Raw genomic sequence first — 8,815 nt, forward strand, 5'->3', positions numbered from 1 at the left:
CACAGAGAGAGAATCTCAGTTTGCCCAATGATCCGTAGCATCCCACCCGTTTTGGAAACAGTATTAGTGGACACCTCCCCTCACTTGACCTTTTCTGAAAAAAAACACGTGTACGCAAGGAACCTGGCTAAATTTCTCGGAAACCCTTCGGCCGTGACCACTACCTTGTCAATCTCGGGGTCGAATCTGTGTTAGCCAAATGAAATTATGGTAGGAAACTACATATCAACGAATATAGTCCGCGCGCTTCTTCTTCTGATATTTCTTCTGGTACTTCTGATGTTGACATAGCAGACATTCAGATCTTGAAAGAGCAACCTCAAGCAGCACTAAAAGTGCCGCTAATGGTATACCGAAATAAGCATAGCTCAAGCAGGCCGACGCAAAGTTTCTTCGTATGTGGGAATCTAAACACACCTTACACACACCAGCCTAGAAGAAACAAGGTAACCGAACTCTGCTGTGACTACTACCGGACGTTAACCGCGATATAGAAACGTACGCTAGGCAACTAACCCGCAAAAATTGGCATAGTAAATGTGATCCCGCGGACTACGCAATACGGTTTCGCAAAACCAGGAATATCCTGCACTCTCCCTTGAACTCTACCATGAACACCGAAGACAGTAAAATAACCGAAGAAATAACCTCACAATACTTCTCCACACATTTCAGAGGACAAACAGGGAATTTCTCAGTCATTCAGGACACATACATTCGCTACTACAACGGCAAGGGGCTTTCTCCATACGTGGGCAATTACAATGGTCTTCTTGACCGAGCCATCATTATAAGTTCAATTCGGGGTGCTACCCTGGCAGGGTGCACTCGCTCTGTTCCTGGATCTAGCTTTACAACTTTTCCCGTCTCTTCGTGTGTAGGGAAACAATTGGAACACGTTGACCTCAGTTGATTCACCAACTACATGAAAGACAATAGACTTCTTCTGCACTCAATATTCTGGTTTCATGGAAGCTCCTGACGCTGGATATCATGCTCAGTCTAAATTGTGACGTCATCGATGAGGGAACGGGCTTCATCTCTGTGTCCCAGAGTCATATAGGGATTATAATTAACCAAGACTTTGAGCGACATAGAACACTCGGAAATTCTTAACAACCTCACCTACTGGGTGTTTGGAAACGAGTGTGCAACTACCTAATTAACTTTATCTGTGAACACACAGCTGCGGTAGCTGTAGGGGGATTCCATTCAGATGTCATTTGGCTTGCAGCAGGAGGAATCCGGAGGGTTGAGTTCTTTCCCCGTTACATTTCAATATAGCGATGATTGGGGCTGCCCGAAATACTAGACCACATCGATGATCTCTAACACAGCCTCTATGCGGACGATGTTACGCTTTGATTCAACGGCGGCAGTGAAAGTCCAATTCAGGACGTACTACAGCGGGGCTCTTAGGCGACAGAGAAGTAAGAATGTCCCCGGGGACTCAGGTGTTTCTGGCAAAGGTCAGAACTGTTGCCCTAGGGACCCACCAGTAGAGGTATACGTACGGACCCAAACCCCTCGGCTGTAAAACGTTTTGCGAATGGAGCCTAACCCATACCCACAGCGTCGATTATGCGGGTTCTCGATCTTCGAATACAGACCAATGGACACAACTAAGAGAAGACCTCGCGTGGCAGAAAGCGTTCATCAGAATACTTGACTCCTATTGTGAATCCGCCATCCACATCACGGTACGGGAAGGACAATCTTGCTCCATTAGTTGAAGCCTTCGTACGTAGTAGGATAACGTACTTTATTAAACCTGAAAGAAGAAGCAGTCAAAATTGATCTCCTCATTAGACAGGCCTAGAAGCAGGCCCTCGGAATCCCCAGCGATGCTCCGACCAAACGTTACGATGCACTGAGGCTCGAAAACACCCTGAGTGAATTAAAGAGGCTCAACAGGTGGCTCAACGAGAGTGACCTAGCTACTGTGACGGGTCGGAATATTTTCAGCTCTCTGTGCATCACCCACCCGCAAACAACACACACAAGGTACCGTTGGCTCACGAAGGGCGCAAAAAAGTTTCGATCCCAGCTATCCGTCAACACATACACCGGGGCCACAATGCAGAAGGCAGTCATAAAAGGGAGGAAGCCCTGCCAAGAACAATCCGGAAACTCGAATAACGTGGCATACATGAACGCAGCCAATTGGTTCGCTATGCCATGGCTCATGCAATAATGAATTGTCAGGGTAACTCTATCAGCCCCGGGTCGGCCAGCCGTAGCGAACCATAGGTGGATGAAAAGGTAGTCATTGCCTTGGTAATGAAGGCTTGCCAAAAGTCAAACGCGTGTTGAGTCACTCAAAGTTCGCCGTTACAAATTACGCAAGGGGGCCCATCTCGCCTGATGTGTCTGCAATTCTAAGGACTGGACTCAACAATATTCAGAGGTCTTGCAACATACGTCTAATATCGGCCCCTGCACACTTCGGCCTGGCTGCGAGCGATGGCGCAAACGACGCCGCTGAGGAATTTCTGACCGAGCTGGTGATGATTACAGTGATAATTTGCGTCCCTATTCGGGCCGGGCTCGTGTCTTGCAGGGATACCACTAATAAGTACGGACTATATCGCCCTGCCCCCCCCCTTTCGACAAGCTCATTCTACCCTCAGTAAATGACAATCCGTGGCTTGGTGACAGTTATCCTGGTTTATATTCTGACAAGTGCCACCGGTGTAAGGACAGGTCTGGCCTAGCACACATGCTGTGGTCTTGTCGACAGGCGACGAGATTAGGTAAAAACATCGCTACTGTAGAGAAATTTGAGACAGTAGTGCTCAGCTCCGACCCAGCGGATCACGTCTGGGCCATTCAGCTGGCCGAAGACGCTGCCAAAGCCCAAGGGCGTTTAGCCGACATCTAGGACTACTGGCTGTTATGGAATAGTTTTTTTCTCTCTCTCAATAAACGCATAGCAGCCCCCTTCTCTTTGTTGTTTGCACGTTCTAGAGGAATTGAACAAAGTATGAACGTGTTGTTATGGTAAATCAACCAAAACAATGCCAGACTATCCCTATTTTTAAAACAGTGCAAAAATTTACATAAAAGAATATGCTCCAGTACAAATTTGATGGTTTTGAGGATCAATTTAAACTGGGTGGCTTCAACAGTTGCGTTAGCAGGAAAACCCACTACTCTAACCCATGCAAATGCAACACGACGGGGAAACACCCAAGAAAAGATAGAATGTTCCAAGTGATCAAGTGGATGACGCAAGTGGGGGTGCGTCTAAATGCGACATTCCATTGCAACGTATCTACACGCAAGTCACTTCCGGTGCGATGCGAAAAATTCAGGTAGGCTTGCAATCCCGCGCAAGCCTTGACGGGCGAAGCTGCCGTTGATAATCATTGGTGGACATAAAGCTGAGTTTTAGTACAGTTGTGATGTCGTGGTTGACGTCGGAGGCATGGCGTTTTATTAGACCTATGTTGAAGGAGGCCAGGGTGAGGTCGTCGTTTCGGTCGAAGTTTTCGTACGTCACTCTGCAAGCGCCATTATTCGTCTCTACCGGATGCTTTGCACGCCGAGCCTCTCGAAGCGTGGCCTATTTTTCGGCCGTGCGAACTAAGAGCGGCCGAGCCATTGGAGTCAATAATCAGGCATAGCAGCTTCGACTATCGAGTCACGGCTCTTCCACGGTACAGAGCGTACAGAGGACGAATCAACGAGGAACGTACGCTATTACGTGTCTTTCTCGTTCCGAGGAAGAGTTGCCACGATACGGCAAACGGTAGAGTTTTTTTTTGTGCCAAATATTGGCCAGCCTCTATAATTTTGTATTATGACGTTCGCATGATGACACCGGCCGCTGACTGCATGCCACCGATTTCCGGAAGGGCTGACGTGCCTACCGCCCGCCGCGAGTTCCCCAAACGAGCACCCAGCTTTGCTTTTTCTGTATGCACCGGCGCAGCTGATAAAAAGGCCCGAATGCCCCTCGATCGCTATTTCGCCACCCGCCGTCGTCGGAGACGCCGCAGAAGACATCGGAAAGCGCCCCCTATGCCCGACCCAGATCGAGACTAAGATCATCTGTCCTACCCATCTGCGCAGACGAGCGAGCCCGCAGCATCACTTTGAGTTCCCGCCTGGGCCCTGCCGCGTGCGTGGACATCACCATGCCCCGGAGCGAGAGCACCAGCCTTCCCGTGCCTACAGAGTAAGCGTACCGCGTTCAACGCGGCTGACTAGTGAGAGGTCAGGTCTCCGAGCTCCAGCACCAGCCGCCTTCCTTACCCGCTCCTCAAAAACTGCTCAACGACCCCTGACATCCACATCGTCTGGGCCCCTGGACATGCCGACATCCCCGGCAATGAAGCGGCTCACGCCGCGGCTCGCGATATGATGTACCGAGCCATTGCCGACGGTGGCCAATGTTTACCCCCTCACGATCAACTCCACCCACTCAGTGGCTACACGGAGATTCTCGCGCATTACCGGCAAACTCGCCGTAGTCTCCACCACCACACTGGCGCCTCTCCAGAGAGGACGCTACAACCTTGCGGCGGCTCCAAACGAATAACTATCCACATCCCACCCGCCTCCACCTCATCTTCCCCACCCAACAACCTTCCCTCTGCGCTTACTGTCCCCAGCCTGGCACCCTCTACCACATCATATGGGAGTGCCAACGAACTCCAGACTTGCCCCCCCCCCTTTCCAACGCAACCTTCGAGCAGTGGAGGGCTTCCCTGGCCAGCCCGGACCCAGATATCCAGCTTACGTTGGTGACCCGAGCACGGACGGCCAGCCGAAGTCAAGGCATCCCGGACTAGGGACACCTTTCACGGGGCGACGCCCACACATCAGCCTCTGCTGGAGAAATGAAATTTTTCTCTCTCTCTCTACCCGCTCCTACGAGTCACATAACTTCGTCGGGTTGGCGCGTTGGCCCCAGCACAACTTCATTGTAATAAATTACTTCCATAACCAAATCTAGAGTTGCCTCTTTCCCCCTCGACCCCGTGTGGACCCATCTAATGTGTACCGCGATGCTATCCCCCTATCGATGGCGTCACAGCATGTTTTGCTTAAACAGCCTGCGATCGAGGCACCCATACAACGCAGGATTTTTTCAACAATAATGGACAATCTCCATAAGTGGGTATGCTGAGCATGACGGTATGCGCTCGGAGCACGTGTGCTCCGAGCGCACGTGCTCCGAGAAGATTCCTAGATGGTGAAATCTGTAGCTTCGGCACGTTAAACCCCATAACCATCATCATCATCACGCACCATAATCATGTTGATATGCCTCGCTCCACCTCTAAACCAACGTGAGGATATCAAACCACTGTTATCTAAGAAAATAGTGCAGAATGACGTAGCAAAGCACTTTATTCACAAGAACCGTGAAATTTGGCAAAAAAAACATTGGCTTTCCTGTAGCCCGAACATGTGGCGTTCATTTCAAAATTCTCAAAATTACGTCTAATCTGCAGAGGGGGAAAATCGGCGCTCCATTAGGGTGGTGGATCCAAGCATTTTTATTTACAAGCGGTAAAAATACGCCATGTACTATTTGACAAATTATGGTGGGCAGGGGAGAGGGCGTTAGATATGAGAATTGGGAAAAATAAATAATGGCTGCAATGAGGTAGGAAGCTAAAGAAGTTACAGTTGCATAAAAATATAATGTGGGTTAAAGTGAAAGAAAACAGCGCTGCCTGTCCACAGGAAATGCCGTGATTGTACCGAAAAGTAAACAAAATCTTTCAGTCTTGATGGCTAGGGTTGTCAATCACGCTGGCGGTCAGCTTCTGGTGTCCCCTGTCTTCTTTATTAGCCATTCCCCGTGAGCAGGTATGTGGCCTATCCGCAGGCCTCCCGTAATTGTATAGTAAGAAAAAAAATCGGCTTTATTGTGGCTCAATGGTAACGGGGGTTTTACAGAATATGCAAAGACGACATGTTACCCTTCGTTGAATCGGGTTTCTAGGGCAAAGGAAAATGGTAACTGTAATCGCAAAAATATGCTCGTGCACTCCGTACACATGGATAAGTAGCGAAGCTTTGTCGTCAAACCGACACTGTCATTGCAGCACTGCTACACTCGGCCCAGTTATTGAGTCTACTGAGAACGACCAGCATTTATTTGTTTTTTTTTCTCTTACCCTCCCTCCCCATTCCTTTCCCCCATCGTGACCAGTGGTCATCCTTTTCTATTAAAGGCTGTCTCTCTCTCACCGCTGCCACGTGCCCGCCATTGTCGATTGTGCTGCGCTTCACGCGGGATGATGGTGATGATGGTGGTTCAACCCTTTTATGATGACATCGGTTGTCAACAACCGACTTTGCCTGCTTCGTTCCACTTACTGATCCCACTCTTAGCTAACCTAATGAATCTTTGTCCTCGCGTCTCTCCCTCACCCGTCTTAAACTCCCATCGCTCCCTCCCTCTTTGTTCTTCCCTCGATGTTCTATTTTCTCCGCTGTTTCATTCCTCAACCTGCGTATTCATCGCTTTCCTAATTTTCCACCAGCAACATTGCAGCCGTTTCTTCGTCGCCTCTATGGCCCTGAAGTTGACGCTCTCCCTCACCTCAAGTCAGAAAGCCTCCGTAACGTCGTTTACCCGTCGCCCCATGGTGGTCGTATCTTCGTGCGCTCTGTGACAATATGACATTAGGTTTCCCGGTATCTGCCGCTGTATAGACGTGTTTCACCCTCTTGCCTGTAGATACCCGTGTATATACAGGTTCTCAGGCACTCTGCGCGTGTTTCAAAGAGAAATGCACCGCCTATTAGGTTGTCGTAGAAACCTTCCTTTCTAATATCTAGTTGCTCTGTCCTATATGTCTAAAGTATTTCTTTCGCTACCATTCTTTGTGCCCACTTCGTTGCCTCGGCTACCTTTTCCTGATTTTAATATTGTGGATACCCTACATTCCCTTTTGTCAAATGTCTCGTCCTCCGTCTCGACCGCGTGTCTATGCTCCTCATATAATAATAATAATAATCATCATCATCATCATCACCACCAGCCTGTCTACGCCCACTGGAGGGCAAAGCCCTCTCCCATACTCTCCAATTACCCCGCTCCTGTGCCAGCTGTGACCAATTTATCCCTGCAAACTTCTTGATCTCATCTGCCCATCTAACTTTCTGCCGCCCCGTACAGCGCTTACCTTCTCTAGGGATTCACTCTGTTACCCTTAATGACCAATGGTTATCTTGCCTTCACATTACATGTCCTGCCCACGACCATTTCTTCTTCTTAATTTCTACTGATATGTCGTTAACACGCGTTTGGTCCCCGAACCACTCCGCTCGATTCTTGTCCCTTAATGTTACACCTATCATTTTCCGCTCCACTGCCCGCATAGTCGTTCTGAATTTAAGTTGAACACTTTTAGTGAGCATCCAGGTATCTGACCCGTAGGTGAGTACCGGTAAGATACAGCTGTCATACACTTTCTTCTTCAGGGACAATGGTAGGCTGCTATTCATTATCTGCCGTGTGCAGTCCACCTTATTCTGATCCTTCTAATTATCTCTGCCTCAAGGTTGGGATCTGGGGTCACAACTAGGCCTAAGTAGATATATTCGCTTACCACTTCCACTGCCTGGCCCCCTATCCCAAGCTGCTGTGATGTCCCAAGGTTATTGATGATTACTTTGGTTTTCTGCATATTAATTTTTAGGCACACGGTTACCCTGTTCCTCCAGTGCGGAAAGCATGCTTTGCAATTCGTCCCCTGAGTTACTTAGCAACGCAACGTCATCAGCAAATCTGATGTTACTGAGGTATTCTTCATTACCCTTACTCCCACCTGTTCCCAATCCAACATTCTGAATACTTCTTGTAAACATGCTGTGAATAACATTGGAGAGATTGTGTCTCCTTGTCTGACGCCCTATCTTAATGGTATTTTACTACTCTGCTTATGTAGGATGACGATAGCTGTGGACGCATTGTAGATGTCCTCTAGTATTCTCGTATAGTGCTCATCTACCTCTTGGTTCCGTAATGTCTGAATGACTGCTGAGGTTTCTACCCAGTCAAATGCTTTCTCATAATCTATGAAGGCTACATATACGGGTTCAGTATACTCAGCGCACTTCTGTATTACCTGATTGATCGTGTGAATATGGTCCATTGTTGAATACCCTTTACGGAACCCTGCTTGTTCTTTAGGTTCACTGAAATCTAACGTTGCCGAAATTCTGTTAGCGATTTACGTTGGTAAGTACCTTCTAGACGACTGACAGTAAGCTGATCGGCCTGTAATTTTTCACGTCTTACATGTCACCTTTCTTATGGATTGGGATGATGTTCGCGTTCTTCCATGATTCCGGTCATTACGAATTGTGTATACAGGTTTCCCAGTTTTTTAAGTACAATTTCTCCGCCATCCCTCCAGAGGTCTGCTGTTATCTGATCCTCACCAGGTGCTTTACCCCCTTTAATTTTTTAAAAGCCTTCCTTATTTCTTCGGTCGTTACTGGTGGGATGTCTATCTCCCATGAAAAACTTTCTCGTTCGGCATTATCCTGGATGTCTCGGCTACTGTATAATATCCTAGAAACCTCCTAGGCCACTGTGACTATTTTAGCCATATTTGTGATGAAACTGCCTTGTTTATCTTTAAGTGCATACATCTGATTTTCCCCACGCGAAGACGTTTCTTCACTGCTTTCGGGCTACCTCCGTTCTTTGCAGCGTATTCGATCCTCTCCATAATACACTTTCGTATGTCACCTGTCTTACGCTTATTGATTACCTTCAAAAGCTCCGCTAGTTCTATTATGTCAGCTGGGGTGGAGATTGCCATAGTTTGCCGTTTCCTAATTA

The sequence above is a fragment of the Haemaphysalis longicornis genome, unplaced genomic scaffold, assembly GCF_048455015.1.
Source record: "Haemaphysalis longicornis isolate Haplotype H1 unplaced genomic scaffold, Haemaphysalis longicornis Haplotype H1 scaffold_11, whole genome shotgun sequence".
In the NCBI taxonomy this organism is placed as follows: Eukaryota; Metazoa; Arthropoda; class Arachnida; order Ixodida; family Ixodidae; genus Haemaphysalis; species Haemaphysalis longicornis.